General features: G+C 48.1%; 1 protein-coding gene across 1 annotated transcript in view; it reads left to right on the forward strand.

Annotated features, from left to right (window-relative positions):
• The window catches only part of LOC148014751 (uncharacterized), a 285,635-nt gene that overhangs the window by 86,505 nt on the left and 185,005 nt on the right, over positions 1 to 14,125 (forward strand). The gene's annotated exons all lie outside the window — the stretch shown is intronic.

The following is a 14,125-nucleotide window of genomic DNA, read 5'->3' on the forward strand; positions in this document are numbered from 1 at the left end:
GAATTAAGATGACTTACTGCTGAAAGGAAGCAAAAAACTCATCTTTTAATATCTGATCTTGAAAGGGGGTTTACTCCGAGGTTTTATTAATAGTTTTTTCTTTGCTTGGGAAAAGGAAACTAGTAACAACAGCTTCTGTGTTTTGGATTTTGCTAACCGCATCCTCAATTTCTAGTGCAAGAGCAAGAAACTTCTGTGTTTTCCATACGCACCTTGCCAAATAAACTTAATCCCACATTATAACTTTGATGCTTCTAGAGCATTTTTGTAGACCAAAGGCTTCTTGCCAATAGAGTTAATCCATCTGCAAAACAGTGATACAATTTGATTTAGCCTACATGATCTTTTTGTTGAAAGAAGGGCATGGCTAGTTATATTACTCATAAGAAAATACAACAAAGTATGAATATTCAAAAGTCTAGTTGGAGCTATCCACAAATCAGACCAACTCATTATACAAGCCTCCACCTTACTTGGTGGTCACTGCCCCCTCACCTGGTCACTATTAGCCTTGGTCGCCATCAGCCTAGTTGATACCTCCGTACTGGTCACCATTAGCCTCCAACTCCCTGCACACCTACACCACCTGCCTACTCTCTTCCTGTCCGCCACTACTGCTTGCACACCACCTCCTTGAATTGGCCCAACAGGATGCTCTGCTCCACCTTGTTACCACTATGTATTTGCATGACTTCCACACACACCCACCCACAGACCCCCCACTCCCTCGCCTTCTGCTTGAGGCACTCCCTTCCGTCAAGCCATGTTTACAAAATTCATACATGAACATGTCTTTAGCTTCTTCATCCACTCTAAAATCTTTCATCGCATTGCTTGTCCAAGCTGCGTCCATCTCCCCTACTTCAGCACAGCCCCATCAGGTCCCAGATTCTGTTAGCCAGTCATTTCCTGGACAGTCAGTGCCACGTCAGCACAGTATGGCAGAGGAGGTGCCACATCATCAGTGCCACATCAGCAGTGCAGTCAGACTGCACTGTCGGTCAGATTTCATTTCTGCTGTCGGCTGCATTTAATGCAGCTGACCTGATGCTGTTATTTATTATTTCTTGGCTATTTATAGCCGGTTCTTGTGGCACACTTGATCATTCATTTATTCAGTGATTTCAGATTCTGATCTTGAGATCTGTTGGCTGAGACAGACTGTGCTCGGGCTGATGGAGATCGAGGTCATCAAGTCAAAGACATATGCAGATATTTCCTCTGCCCCCTTATTTCTGCACTCTTATACAACATACTACACCGCAGATTTTCTGCGTTTACACTCTCTCCTTTTCTCTCTCTCTCTCTCTCCTCTCTGTGTTCACTCTCTCTCAGTCTTTGTCCTACACTCTCTCCTTTTCTCTCTCTCTCTCTCTCTCTCTCTCTCTCTCTCTCTCTCTCTCTCCTCTCTGTGTTCATTCTTCTCTCAATCGTCCTACGCTTCCGCATCGCTGCACTCTAACATGGTATCAAAGCGGTGAAGATGGACTGACTGAGGGCTGAATCTATCTGAAGAGGAGATTTCAGCACGACACAAGGCTGCGTTTCCAGGTTTCGAGGGCGAGTGGGAGGGCTGCGCATCGGATCAAGGCTGAAGCGAGCATGGGCGTGCGGGAAAGGAGTCTAATCGGTAAATTTGCTGCAGGTTATTGCTGTTCGAAGGGGAGGAAAGCTATGTTTAAGGCCTTCCATTGCAGATTTTACCTTTTCATCGCCTCCGGCGTAGGTGAAGAAGGTTTGGGCAGTGGAGGAACCAGTCCTAGAAGGCTGTGTTTTCACAGTCAAAGGGGGCTGCTTTTTGCGTTTGTGCAGGTATTGCAGGTTAACCTGTCTATAGAGACTGATTTGGAGTTCTAGGTGATCATAGACAGGAAGGTGCCTGTCCTACCGGCTCTTCCAACGGATCAAAAGCTTGATGGTAACAATTACTGCATCTGGTGGGCGATGATGTTGGCCATTTTAGAGTCTTATGATTTGGCGGAACTGGTGATGGAGGAGATTAACAGGTCCTCGGTGAGGGATGAGTCCAAACTCTCTTCCAATGCTTGTGTGGAGTTGACCAAGACCCAGTCTCATTGGGACAAACTGAATGCCAGGATTTGATCTTTTCTGTTTTTGTCTTGCACCACAGCCGTGATAGCTCACATTGAGCACTTGACGGTGGCTCGTGAGATATGGCTAGAGCTCGACTAGATGTACAACCGGATAACCCTGATTAAGAGGGTTTCTTTTGAGGTGCAGATGCAGACTTTGTCCGTGATATGGCTAGAGCTGGACTAGATGTACAACCGGATAACCCTGATTAAGAGGGTTTCTTTTGAGGTGCAGATGCAGACTTTGTCCGTGAATAAGTCTTTTTCGCTTCGGGAACACATCAAAAGCTTCGGCAGCTTTAAATGTAGGTTCAAAATGCGGGAAAGCCTATTTCCTTTGAAGACATGGCGATCACTTTACTATCCCAGTTGCCGCCATGATTTGGTACTTTTTATTCCGCTCTTATTGCTTCAGGGCGGGAGTCGACTCTTCGGAGGGAAGAGTTGGTTCCTATGGTCTCGGACTAGGAGGAAGAGTTTTTTCCCCCAGACTTATGGTCTTATTGTCGTATGTACTTATGTGCTTATGTTACACACATTTGGGCACTTAGTGTGTGTCGGGTGTGAACACCCCCTACAACCCTAAGGTTTAAGGGTTGTACTTTGTACTTTCAGGTTACACTCATTCAGTCTATTCTCTTGGGTGTCGTGCTTCAACTCTGTCTCTCACTCTCACACTGTCTACTGAATCCCAGTTGTACCTCGATCCTCTGTTCTCACATTGTGGATAGTGGTGCCTCACGGTACATGACTCCTTCTGTTGGTGTTGTCCATTTGCGACCTTCGCGTGGGCAGATTCTCATTGGAGACAACTCTTCTGTGTCTATTGCTGCGCGGGGTGAGATGCAGATTATTCCAAATGGACGTGGTGGTACCCACACCTCTAAGGTGTTGCATGTGCGAGGATTAGGGTATCATTTACTTTCAGTTCATAATATTTGTGCTCTTGGCCTCTTGGTGGAGTTTAATAGTGATATTGTTCGAGTCCTTGATCGTGGATCGAGGAAGGTTCTCTCTGCAGGGTATGAGGAGAATGGAGTGTACAAATTGAACTCTTCTTCAGCTCTTACTTCTTCCAGGTGGAGGTGGTGGTACCCACACCTCTTAGGTGTTGCATGTGCCAAGATTGGGGTATCATTTACTTTCGGTTCATAAGATTTGTGCTCTTGGTCTCTTGGTGGAGTTTGACAGTGATACTACTCAAGTCTTTGATCGTGGATCGAGGAAGGTTCTCTCTGCAGGGTATGAGGAGAATGGAGTCTAAAAATTGAAATCTTCTTCAGCTCTTACTTCTCTTCTTCTTACTTCTCAGACACTGTCCAAGCTATGGCATGTTCAGTTTGGCCACCTGAAGTACGAGTACCTTCGGAAGGCGTCGTGAGGGTCATTTGTCCGAGGCTTGCCAGACATAGTGGTGAGCCATTAACCATTTGTCTTCTGTATTCGTGGGAAACTACATCGGGATGCGATTCCCAACAAAGCTTCTAGGTGGTCTACTTCACCCATGGAGCTGGTATCTACGGATCTTTGTGGCCCGATGAGGACAGAGTCCCTGAAGGGGAGCTTGTACTTCATGTTGATCATAGATGACTATAGCAAGATGAATTGGGTCTATTTCTTGACTTTGAAGTCGGAGGCTCTCTCTCATTGCAAGGATTGGCTTTTTTTTTAGGAGAACCGTTCTGGCCGGCTTCTGAAGACCTTGCGTTAAGACAAGGGAGGTAAATTTATGTCTAATGAGTTTGCTCATTTTTGTGCAGATAGGGGCATTCACCAAGAGTTTGCTAACACCAATACTCCCCAAGAGAATGGCATTTTGGAGAGGAAGAACCGAAGTGTGATCGAGATGGCACGCACCATGATGGAGTACCGACAGACATCTCAGTTTTGTGGGCCGAGGCAGTGGCTACTGCAGTTCACATCCTTAATCAATCTCCCACTTCGGCTGTTGACACGATGACACCTTTTGAGGCTTACTTCGGGACTAAGCTTTTCTCTTATTTCCGGATCTTTGGGTGTAATACTTATTTGCACATTCTGAAGACGTAGTGTGATAAGTTCGAGGCGACTTCCCGATGACAGGTTTTTGTTGGCTATATCTCCCAATCCCAAGGTTATTGCTTATTTGATCCCGTTAAACGGGATGTCTACACGAGCCGAGATGTGTAGTTCGTGGAAGTACCAGCCACAAAGGGGGGTGAGGAGCACCCCGTCCTTGGAGATCTAGGGAAGAGTTGGCCTCCCAAGACAGTTTCTTTGGAGCCAGAGCCTCTTAATGGAGATTCTAATTCGGATTCAAGGTCTTCGCTTCCACCGGCTACCCCTGAGGAGCTTCCGCCGGTGGATGTTGTTTCAGCAAACAATAGCTTCCACGGGCACATTCTTCGGAGCTTGTTTGCTCCAACTATAGCTTCCGCCGGTGGATGTTCCCGAGTCTTCAGCAAACAATAGCTTCCACGGGCACATTCTTCGGAGCTTGTTTGCTCCAACTATGGTTTGCTGACCCATGTTATGCAGGATCGAGAGCCCACTTCAATGAAGGAGGCTTTGCAGTCTGATCATTGGCGGAAGGCCATGGAAGCCGAGTCGGAGACTATTGAGAGGAATGGCATTTGGTCTCTTGTGCTTCATCCCTCTTACAAGAAGGTGATTGGTGTCAAGTGGTTCTTCAAGACCAAGTACCTTAGCGATCGTTCTTTGGACAAGCACAAGGCTCGCCTTGTTGCTAAAGGTTTTCCTCAACGCCTAGGCATTGATTTCCATGATACTTTTGCCCCTAGTGCTCGTATGGCGACTATTCGAGCTGTTCTTGCCTTGGCTAGCCATAGAAAATGTCCTGTTTATCAGTTTGCCAATCCTGACTGTGTACTCCAGGAACCTCGGCGTCTTCTTGGTGACCACAGTGGCCGGCCATAGCCACTCTCCAGGGTCCCACTCCAACTCATCAATTGGCCTGCCTAGGCCAGGCAGTAGAGTTGGGAGGAGAAGAGAGCACTCCGGAGGGTCCTTGTAGCCACATAGAGATTACTATGGGAGGCACCAGGGGATCCCACCCTCCACGCACAGGAGTTGTGAGCGCGAGCAGCTACTGTTGGCCTAAAGGACAGGTGCTCAGAGTTCTCTTTCTGCACCTCAGCAGCTTTTTGGGTGCGAAAGTAGGACACGATGTGCAGGGAGTTTTTCCAGGTGCACCAGCCTCGCACCTCAGAAGAGCAGATACGCAGCCTTCGAGATCAGTATGGGAGGACTCGTTCTAGCCCAGACGAGGTGATGGAGATTGCCACTGACTACTATAGACGCCTTTTCCAGCAGGAGACAGCCTTAGCTAGAGGACAGTGAGTTAGGGAGCACGTCTGGGATCACATCCCGTCCCTCGTCATAGAGGAGATGGGACGCTCCCTCCTAGCCCCCTTCACAGAGAAGGAACTAGAGGAGGTTTTTCATTCTCACAACAGGCAGAAATGCCCCGGAGAGGATGGCCTCTCTAAGGCCTTCTTTACTATCTACTGGGAAGTGGTGAAGGACCCCTACTGATGGCCTTCTAGGAGATTTTCACTTTATGACAGATGCCAAGGAGCCTTTCGGCAGGCCTTATCAGTCTTCTTTCCAAAGGTGGAGACCAATTTGAGCTTTCCCAGTGGAGACCGATCACCTGATTGTCAGTGGCCTATAAGGCACTGGCAAAGATGATTGGTGGGCGACTACGCCCCGTGCTACCAGATATCATCCATGACACACAGACAGGCTTTGTCCAGGTTAGGAGTATCCTAGACAATGTATTCACCTTCTTTGAGGCGACAGAGTGGGCTTTCCCCCAGGCTTGGATTCGCGGGGTCCCTGTAGTTTACAGATCGGCCACAAGCAGGGTTCTCATAGGTGGTAGATGAGGGGAGGAGTTTTGGCTAGAGAGATCCATCCGACAAGGCTGCTCCCTGGCTCCGTACCTATTCCTACTCTAAGCAGAGGCAATGTCTTAGTTCCTTAGGTCTCGTGTGAGTGGATTATGCGGCTTCGGACTTCCAGTGAGAGAGGAGACTGAGTTGCTAGACTCAGAGTATGCAGATGATACAACACTCTACATAGAGGATGATGAGTTGATGCTGGAGAGAGTGAGGCTGGATCTTGAGGTATTCTATTTTGTAGCGGGAGCGAAAATCAATTGGCGAAAGTCAGTTGGTTTCCTCACAGACCCGGACTCTAGCACGGAGTGAGGCGTCCACCTAGGATTTAGATGGGTGAGCAGAGGGCAGACCGTTCGGTACCTAGGGTTCCAGGTGGGACTCGACATCACTCCCGCCCAGCAGTTTCTTCCAGTCCTCGATTCTATTTGGAGGAAGCTGACCTACTGGAGCATGGATCGCCTCTCACTAGCCGGCCGAGCCCTGGTGGTTAATCAGGTCCTCCTAGTGACGGCCTAGTACATTGCCTCATGGCTTCTCCTCATCCTGTGTAGTGCAACTTCGCCGCCTAGTGCAAAACTTCCTTTGGTCTGGGTCAGACGGCTCTAGGGATTCCTGGGCCAAGGTGGGGTGGGCAACCATTATACGACATCGGTCAAAGGGAGGGCTTGGGATCATAGACCCAGAGTTTCAGAGCATGGCCCTCTTGGGCAAGCTAGTTGTCCGCGGCCTCACACTGGGAGGGCAGACCTGGAAGGTCCTATTGCAGGAGGGTCTTCAGGATTGTAGACCGAGGCTTGGCGGTGAGTGGAGGCCATCCTTGAGATGGATCTTCACGTCAGCCCAGATCACCCCCCCCAAATCACCTTTCCTACGCAGCTTACTCCGCGTGTGGCAGGGCCTCCGTAAGGCCCTTATTCAGAGCCCCCCAGGCTGCCAGGAGGAGATAGACCGTCAGCCGGTGATCCGGAACCCCCAGGTCAAAGATTGGAAAGGGGCACAGATTGGAGAGTGCCCCCACATCCAGTGGGCTGGTGGCTGGGAGGCCAGCCTGGCTTGTACCATTCGGACATGGCGAGAGGTGCACAGGATGGCAGACGAGGAGATGCTGCAGCGAGTATCAAGCTGCCAGAGAGGAGTGGAGTTGAGGCAAAGGGAGATAGATGTAGCAATACCTCCGGAGTGACTTGCTCCCCCGATACGAGTGTCGATAGAGCCCGGGGAGCTATGGGTTGCTAGATTTTCACCAACAAGCATCCTCCTACAGGTAGCAGGTAGAGTGGGAGGTGCCCCGCAAGGGACTTTCTTCACCGTTCAGGAGGGGGGGTGTTTGGCCGTTGATAGAGGGCAGCAGGATGACGAGATAGCTACCCTTTTGTGGAGGAGGATTCGGGTGGTGGGCCTTCAGGGGAAGACATGGAGACTAGACCTCTATGTTTTTTGGAAGGAGCTCAGGGAGTGGTGCCTTTGGATCTGGGAGTGTAGACCACTTGATGAGCTGGAGTGGGATCTAGGAGAGTGGCTATGGCCGACCACTACAGTCGCCAAGAAGCCACCGAGGTTCCTGGAGTACATTTCTAAGATTGGGAGACACGTGCTGATGCAAGAGGATATGGATTAGGCGCCGTCACGTAGCAGGCACTGTGCAGAGCATAGCATCATGGAGCTGTTCCGACGGACCTTCTGGCGCCGCCTATGGGATAGTTGGAGGCCGAGGAGGGTATCCTACTTCTTATGGCTGCTTGCATATGGAGGCTTGGCGGTGGGATGTTGGCTTGCCCAGATGCAGAAGGAGAGAGGTTGTAAGCATTGCATATAGCAGCCTCGGGAAAACCCAAAGCAGTGCCTTTGGTCATGTGAGGAAGCGCAGCTGGTGTGGAGAGGAGCATGCCGCATCCTTCGCCGTATAGCACCCACCCTTGGATGTATCTCATGGGGAGCTTTTTGCTGGCAGGCTGTCAACCACAGCCGTCAGCTTCTGTATGAGGCCGGGATGTAGGACACGATATTCATCATTGAGGCAAGGTCATGCGCAGTGGTTGGTTTGGAGGCTCTACCCATCCACCAGGTACTGGAGCCCACAACAAACCGCTCTGAGGTATGGGAGATCATAGGGAGTCTTACTGGATGGCATACCTGGAAGGCATGGTGTCAGGAGACTTTCGGCGGAGAGAGAGTTTCAGCACATGCGACCTTAGCAGCGCTCTGGACCTCCATGATCCACTTCCTCCGCGGCCGTTGGGATCAGGTGCAGGGCGAGTCCAAGGCTCGTCAGGAGCTCTATTGTCACTTCATGCATACCTAGGGTGGCCAGGAACTGTTTTTCGTGATGCAGGGAGGCAGTCCCAAATGGCGATACACACCCCCTCCATGGCTTCTTGCCCCCATCCCCCCAGACCGCCTTGAGAGGCTTGTATACATGATGTATTTGCGACTTTGCATCAGCTCGAACTAGTCTGTTGAGCATGAGCACTCCGTTGTAATCAATTTTTTTGAGTAATATAATCAGCCACATTTTATTTGCAAAAAATAAATAAATCAAGTGGCCTACCTTCCCAAATCCAGAGGCGCCACTCCCGGAGCTCCTCCCAGAACACATAAGAGTCCAGATGCCATGTCTTCCCCTAAAGGCCAACCACCCGAATCCTCCTCCACGAAAGGACACATAAACCCTCATCCTGCTGCCCTTTGTCAAGGACCAGATGCCCTCCCTCCCACATGCTGAAGAAAGTCTCATGTGGGGCGTTGCCCACTCTACGTGCCACATGTAGGGGGATGCCTGTTGGTGAAAACCTAGCATCCCATACCTTAGCGGGCTCTACCGGCTTTCGTACCGGGGGGTCAAGCCACTCCTGAGGTATCGGTGCGTCAATCTCCTTTCTCCTCAACTCAACTCTTGTCTGGCAACCTGATGCCCACTGCAACACCTCCTCGTCCACCACCTTGTACACTTCCCCCCATGTCCTGATGGTACGAGTTGGGCCGGCCTCCCAACCAGCCCACTGGATGTGGGGGCCCTCGCCAATCTCTATCGCATCCGGATCTTTGATCTCGGGGTTCGAGATCAATGGCTAGTGGTCTATCTCCTCCTAGCATATTGGGGGGCTTTGAATTAGGGCCTTACGGAGGCCCTACCACACACGAAGTAAGCTGTGTAGAAAGGAGGATCTGGGGGGCGTGATCTAGGCCGTTGTGAAGATCCATCTCAAGGACGGCCTCTAATCACCGCCAAGCCTTGGTCTACACTACTGGAGACCCTCCTGCAATAGGACCTTCCATGTCTGCCCCATGATGTGAGACCATAGACTACTAGCTTGCCCAAAAGGGCCAGACTCTGATACTCTTGGTCTATGATCCCAAGCCTTCCCTCTGATCGATGCTGGATGATGGTCACCCACCCCACCTTGGCCCGGGAGACCCTGGAGCCATCTGACCCAGCCCAAAGAAAATTCCGCATTAGGCGGTGAAGATAAACTACACAGGATGAAGAGAAGCACCAATACGAGGCGATGTACCAAGCCATCACCAAGAGGACCTGGTTAACTACTAGGGCTCGGCCCACTAGGGAAAGGCGAGCTGTACTCAAGTAGGTCAATTTTCTTCGAATAGAGTCGAGGACTGGAAGAAACTGCTGGGCAGGAGTGATGTCGAGTCCCACTTGGAATCCTAGGTAATAAACGGTCTGTCCTCTACACACCCATCTGAATCCCAAGTGGACGGCCTACTCCGTGCTGGAGTCCAAGTCCGTTAGGAAACCAACAGACTTTCGCCAGTTGATTTTTCCTCCGGCTGCGGTGCAAAACACCCCAAGAGCTAATCTCACTTTCGCCAGTTTCTTGTGAAGAAGCAGCAGACCTTATATGTGGGATTATGGACCATCAAATTACCAATGCAATCAGTGACAATGCTTGAGCATCCCTTGTATCCTAGGCCTTTTGTGCTATTGATCTTTGGGGAAGTGGTTGAGTTGGAGTGGGCCTTTGACCATGTCCTCCTAGGGGAGCTGTTGCAAGAGCCACAACTCCGGGATAGACTTCACCACTAACATAATCCCAAAGATTTTTTGCAATCAACACATTCTTCATCATGAAGGACCATAGAGAATAGTTATTGCTGCCCAGTCTATCCTCTTTGGATACATATGTGAATACATCATTCTATCCTTGATTGGCCATGGTAAATGTCATTGTTTCAAATAACATAAAAGAAAAAACCAAAGCTGGAACAACCTGGAAATCTGTAAATTTTCAGAAATTATAGCATACACCAAGCTGTAATTAGCAAAACTATGTCACACTTGATCACAACTATCCAAAGTGCACGTTATCCAATGCACAAACGGTGCTCAGTAGCACAACCAATGTAAAAGCCCTAAAATTTTGCTACCCAAAATGGACATATTCTGTCTATTTCAGACTGAAACTTTAGTGCATGTGCCAATGTCCTCTAAACACCTAAAAGCCCCCAAAAAGTTTGACATGAATCCCAAGAATCTGCACTTTGTGTGTGGCCGAAAGTACGTGCAGTTGTAGAAAGTACTCGGGCAAAAGTCCCTCTTTGTGATTCAAATTACTGAATAAAAAATGAACAAATGTCTCTTTTATCTTGAATGCTGGTTGCCTAGTGGAATGGGAGAAGCCTGGTTGAGCAACCATCAGGTGGCAAAGCAAAAGGCAGACGACGCCAGAGGATGTAAGTGGCCCTACAGGTGGTGACGGCGCTGAGGATTGGTAATGGGGGAATTGTAGACTATGGGAGCTGGGGCTGGTGGTGCTGGGTGTAGGACAGCAGGCGTTGGCGTTGGGAGCAAAAGACTGGTATTGCCGCAGGGCTGCTGGTGGTGCCAGTGGAATTGGGGGCACTATGACGAGACCACGTGGATTGACTGGCGATGGTGGCGTGAACTGGTGGCAGCGATGCAGCTGGACCGGAGTTGTAGATGGGTGAGCCTATAGGGTGGTAGTCCTAGACTATTGACGAGCTGAAGACTGACGTTGACAGGCCTGGAGAGCTAGACCGTACCAAGCCTAAGCTCTGATACCAAATGTGAGATGAGATATGGCAGCTCTGAGCTGGAAGTACATAGTAGATAGTAGAGAGAGTGAGAGTGAAGACACAGCACTATTCCCAATGCTATTCCCAAGTGTAAGTGAAAGTACAAAGTCCTTAGGGTTGTTAAGGTGTGTTCACATCCGAAAGGTGTAAAACACGGTAAGTGACCGAATTGTGTAACATAGACACATAAAATAGAAAATAATGTAATAGGGGGAAAAAACCTCTCATAGGGAGAGTAAAAAGTGTCCCAATGTCCTATTGTGGATTAGCAACACTCCTCTGTGAGCGTAGGTGTGAGTCAAACCCAACATAATAGGCCTCTTTCTCACTCTTCTAATACTAAGGCCAGCCACTCCAAGGATACTTCTAATGATTCAGACTCTAAATTGGAAGACCTCAAGTCTTCTTCTTCTTCTCTTGAGAAATATAATCTCAATTCTCACTATTTCTCTCACCTCAAATGAGTTCGTTGTTTCTTCTCTTCCTTCTTTGGTCGAGGTGCATCAATCTCATTCTCTAAGAAAAGATTTGACCCCCAAGACCCTAGACCTTCTACTTTTTCCCCACAATCATCTGAAGAAGCACATACTTCGTCCAATGATCATACTTCATCCCTTTCCAAACACTAGCTAAACAGAAGGAAATAAAGAGAAAGAATACAAGAAGAATTATTACAAACACCCTATGATTTAACCACAAAGCAGTCTTGGAACATTGAGAAGGAATACTCCCAAAAGAGGAAATCGATTTCTCTCCCTAGTTTTAAATGAGATGACTAGACCACAATATTTTGTAATGATGCTAAGCCATCGACGAATCCAGATTATCGAAACTAATCTCCAAGAAATAACCTTAGAAATTGTGAGGGGGGTGAGAGGATCGAGGTGCAGCTGAGAGTGCAGTAGACAGTGTGAGAGTGAGAGAGACAGAGTGAAGCAGGACACCCAATTGAATAGACTGAAAGAGTGTAGAATGAAACTACAAAGTACAACCCTTAAACCTTAAGGTTGTAGGGGGTGTTCACACCCGAACAAGGTAAGTGCCCATAAGTGTGTAACATAAGCACATAAGCACATACGAAAATAAGGCTATAAGTCTAGGGGAAAAAACCTCTCCTACAGAGAGTAAAAAGCGCCTCAGTGTCTTATTGATCACCGACACTCCCATATGAGCATAGGCGTAAGTGAGGCGTGAGTCAAATACCCAACAAACCCCCCTGGAGTGAAGAGTGATCAAGAGTACAAAGATCATCCGCCACCAAAGGATATCAAATTTAAAGCATCGCGAAATGCTTCAAATTTGTCACGAGGAAGAGCTTTGGTGAAGATGTCTGCCACATTACTGGTGGTAGGACAATAGACAAGGCTGATATCACCTGCATGTAGCCTCTCTCTGACAAAGTGATAATGGATCTCAATGTGTTTCGTGGGGGCATGAAACACTGGGTTGCGTGCCATTGCAATGGCACTTTGACTGTCAGTGAACAAAGGAGTAGGCTCCGTAACATCCAGATCAGCTAGCAAGTGTCTAAGCCATACGCATTCAACTGTGGTAGTGAAAGCTGCCTTGTATTCACCTTCACATGATGATGTGGCAACAGTGGATTGTTTCTTGCTAAGCCAAGAAATGCAAGAAGAGCCAAGAAAGAAACAATTGCCACTACTGGAGTGACGTGTATCATAATCACCAGCCCAATCAGAATCACTATAAGCATGTAACTGCAGTGGTCCCCCCTTGGCATAAAGCAACCCAAGAGATCTAGTACCCTGCAAGTAACGAAAAACACGCTTGACAGCTTGCCAATGTGACATATGTGGCTGATGCATATACCTGCTCAAAGCTGAAACCGCAAATTGTATGTCCGGCCTAGTGTTGCATAGGTAGATAAGACATCCAATTGCAGGAGCATATGTATGTATATCAAACAAATCACTGTCATCATGGAATGACAGTTTTAGTCCAGGTTCCATAGGGGTACAAACTGGCTTGCAATCCTGTAAGCCAAACTTCTCAAGAAGCTACCCAATATACCTTGATTGTGATAGCCCAAAACCTCGAGCATCATGTATGAATTGGATGCCCAAGTAGTAGTGCAAAATTCCCAAGTCAGACATGTCAAAAGTTTGCTGCAAATTTTGTTTGAATGCTGAAATCTGATCAGCATGTGTTCCAGTGAGCAAAAGGTCATCAACATAAAGACATATAATCAGCATAGATCCCCCTTCTTTACATATGTAAAGGGTAGACTCAGATGAGCTGTTGAGAAACCCCTGACCAACAAGAGAGCATCTATTTTTGCATTCCAAGCTCTAGGAGCTTGTTTCAAACCATGTAGTGCCTTTTTGAGCTTGCATACCAAATGTTCTGAGCCTTCAACTGCAAAACCAATGGGCTGCTGTACATAAACTTCCTCCTGAAGTTCCCCATGTAAAAATGCAGTCTTGATATCCAACTGATGCACTGTCCAACCATAATGTGCAGCCAAAGCAATCATAGACCTGATGGTTGTCATACGGGAAGTAGGAGCAAATGTCTCCTCATAGTCAATGGCAAATGCCCTTTTTCTGTGCGTAGCCTTTAGCTACAAGCCGTGCCTTGTATTTATCAATGGATCCATCTACTTTCCTTTTCAGTTTGTAGACCCATTTCGTTCCAATGGCTTTCTTCCCAAATGGCAAAGACACCAAATCCCAAGTTTGATTCTTAGTGATAGAATCTAATTCAGCTTGCATTGCTGCCATCCAATGCACACTGTGTTGTGCATCCTCAAAACATTCAGGCTCTTCATTATTAAAAGTACTTGCTGCCATAACAAACTCCATGGTATGTCCTGAATCATGCAAATGAGTTTGCCTTCTAGTATGACCAGCCATGGGTGCATCCAAAGGACTATCTTGCATAGTCTGCAAATACCATCTAGGTAACTGTCTAGCTTCCTGACTGTGTGCAAGCTCTTGCTGAATTTCAGTTTCAGCATTATGCTGAATATTCCGATCAGCCAATGGCTGAATTTCTGCACTTTCCATAGGAGCAGTTGGTTGAACATTAGGTTCATTTTCTGAAGCTCCAGCTGAATCA

The sequence above is a fragment of the Lygodium microphyllum genome, chromosome 25 (assembly GCF_053477565.2).
Source record: "Lygodium microphyllum isolate KBCC chromosome 25, Lygodium_microphyllum_v1.1.10, whole genome shotgun sequence".
Classification (NCBI taxonomy): Eukaryota; Viridiplantae; Streptophyta; class Polypodiopsida; order Schizaeales; family Lygodiaceae; genus Lygodium; species Lygodium microphyllum.